This window comes from Limulus polyphemus, unplaced genomic scaffold, assembly GCF_000517525.1.
Source record: "Limulus polyphemus unplaced genomic scaffold, Limulus_polyphemus-2.1.2 Scaffold2505, whole genome shotgun sequence".
NCBI classification, from domain to species: domain Eukaryota; kingdom Metazoa; phylum Arthropoda; class Merostomata; order Xiphosura; family Limulidae; genus Limulus; species Limulus polyphemus.
In genome coordinates, this window is record NW_013668115.1 from 55,463 (window position 1) to 58,704 (window position 3,242).

The following is a 3,242-nucleotide window of genomic DNA, read 5'->3' on the forward strand; positions in this document are numbered from 1 at the left end:
AAAAATAAAAATGTAGATTTATTGTATATTATTGTTGATCGGCTATTAGCATGACTGAAATGCTCAACAATTACTTTTCGCGGTGGGCGGTATGAGTAGCTTAAAGCTTTGGCTCTTACTGAAACCAAGAGTGCAACACGATTAACCTTTTTAAAGTCCATGAAATAATTTAAATTGATAGGTTAACTTAAACTTTTCCAGTTATTGGGGATGGGTGCTTTTGCTAGATTAATTTAAACTTTTCCAGTCACTGGGGACGGGTATTTTTGCTTGTTCCACATAAATTCGATGACGAAATTCACTTTCAAGAAGATCCTTATCACGGTATAATGAAAAAGATGTTAAATTAATTTAATTAAACACAACTGAAGACGATTCAGCGTTTCGTAAAGTGTGGAGAACGAATGTAAAGGAAAATATTAAAATCTACATATAATACCTAAAATTTCATATTTGTCATTTTGTGTTGATTTACAAGGTTTTAACATTGCAGGGGGGTTAAAATTGTATACGGATGACTTTTGCATTGGTTTTTGAAGTGGACAGCATTTCGTTATCTGTGTTGAAGCTTTCTTTATGTCCGAAACGTCGCAATGATTGGTAATCTAACTTTTTATTCATATGTACAGAGTCACAGTGATGACTTTGTAACAGTCATCGTGATGGCTAAGTTACAGTCATGGTGATTACTATGTTAAAGACACAATGATGACCGTGTTACAGTCATAGTGATTAATGTATTAAAAACACAGTGATAGTCATGTTACAGTAACAGTGATGACCATGTTACACTAACAATGGTGACTATGTTAAAGACACAGTTAAGACTATTATGGTAACGGTAATAACCATATTAAAGACACATTTATGACTATCTTATAGTCATGGTAAGGATAATCTTAAAGACACAGTAATGACTGTGTTACAGTCACCGTAATAAACACATCAAAGACTGTGTAATGACAATGTTAACGTTAGAGAAATACTTGGCTCAAAGGCACAGTAGTGATTATGTTCAGTCACAATAATGACCATATCACAGACATGGTGATAACTTTGTTAAACACACAGTGATGACTCTTACAGTCATAATAATGACCATGTTGCAATCAGACTGATGACTATGTTAAAGTCACAGTAATAACCATGTCAAAGACACAGTCAATAAGTTCAAATCTTTCAGTCTACAATTAGTTTTGAAGAAGGACGGTAATCCGAAAAATTAACTATAATCAATATAAATATGATAGTACTGTCTGTTGTATGTCCATGAAGCTACTTCGTAGGTTTGGATGGATCCTCACCAAATTTGGTGTGGAAGTTCATTGGATCCATGGGGAGAAAAATATAGATTTTCAGTTTTGCATATTGTGTTTTGCGGTTTTTATAGTCATTTTTGGTGTTTTTTACAATTATTATAAGGGAAGCAACTTTTCATGTCTTTAGATAACCTTTCATTAATCAATAATTTACATAACTTCCGTCCAGGGGATGAGTACTCCAGCTAGTAATGAATATGTTTTTTGTTGTTGTTTTTGTCAGGAATATTTAATCGATTTTTTTTAATCTTTTGTACCAACTTTTATTGCCAAAATGGTTTCTGTCAACTGTTTAACTGTAAAGAGCACAGATGTGGTTACCACCTGGCCAGTATTATTTATGGGTTTACTGACTGACAGAAAAGCAATTTAATCTGCCAGTTTCTTTTTTATGTTGGCCTAAAGATTGATATTTTAATAACATTGCAAAGATATGTTTGATGTCAAACGTTTCTCTTTTCAGCTAAAGGTCATTGCTGCAGTTTCGAAGATAACATATCAAAACTGCAGAAAAAACCCAAAACTTGGGTATGTGAGAATTTGAAAATTTACTACTGCAAGTGACTGTTTTTTATATATTTCTGATTTAGTCCTGTAATTCACTATTTGAGGTATGAGGGGAAGTTTTTTTTTGTATTTCAAAGGTGGTAACCCTAAATATAAAGATACTAATATTAAAGACAAGTGATGACCATGCTATAGTCACTGTAGTGACCTAAATATCTTTCACTAAAATAATAAAAATATCTAAAAATAGCCCAAAACCGTTTACAAGAACAAGAACCGATTTGGGTGAGATTGGTAAGAGTGAAATAACAATGAGTGGCCTAGTTTTTTGTTTTGTTTTTCCCTAAGACCAATAAACATCAGGAGGACGGGAAAGGTCAATGGTTTCGAAATGAAGACTTTGATAAAACGAACGTGTGTAACTAACTGGCAGGTAGAATTCTTCGCAGTCGTTGCTAAACTTATTGTCACGCCTCCCAGGAAAGAAACATCTAGAGTACAAGATATCCTAATTAGATTGCATTATTGTTACTGAGAAAATAGTCAGTATGATGTTATTAATACTACCACAATTTAACCTTCTGTAACTGATACACGACGTATAGTTGTTTAGACAAATTCAGGTAAACATTTCAAAAGTATTCTGCATGTAGTTAGTGTCTTCCTAATAAATCGGACTACATTTTATAAGACTAGATGCAGCCTACTTCCGCATCCTGCAACATTCATCACTGGCTTCTGCTTGTAAATGAACAGTATTTCTTTAAGTCGGAGGCTCTGTTCATCACTGGCCCCTACTTAGAGCTTTAAATAATTTGGTTTTGGTTTGTTTGGAAGTTCGCGCGAACTGTCTCTAATTTAGCAGTTTAAGACTAGAGGAAAGGCAGCTAGTCATTACCACCCACTGCCAACTTTTGGGCTACTCTTTTACCAACGAATACTAGGATTGACCGTCACGGTTGAAATGGCGAGCCTGTGTGGTGGGTCGGGGATTCGAACCTGCGACCTACAGATTGAGAGTGGAGCGACCTAACCACCTGGCCATGCCGGGCCAAGTTAATACGAATGGACGACTACGTCACATTTAATAGAGCAGGTTCAAGTATACTCGACTTTATCGGGAATCTAAGGTTAGCGTGTTCTTTCAGTGAACTCAATATGGCCTTGCTGACAGCAAGGACCAGTAAATTTATAATCTACTTGTGATAATTTTCAAGTATGAATCTGGCCCTTAGATTAAAAAATGAAATAAAATAAACTGTAGGTTTAAACATACACACCTGCTGTGTATGTGAATATACATTCCAATAACATCTTAAACTGATTTTTGATAATCAAAGGATAGTTAACAATGTATGGTAAGATTAAAAAGGGTATCTAGACACTTCAGATATACATGATTTACTAACACTTTGT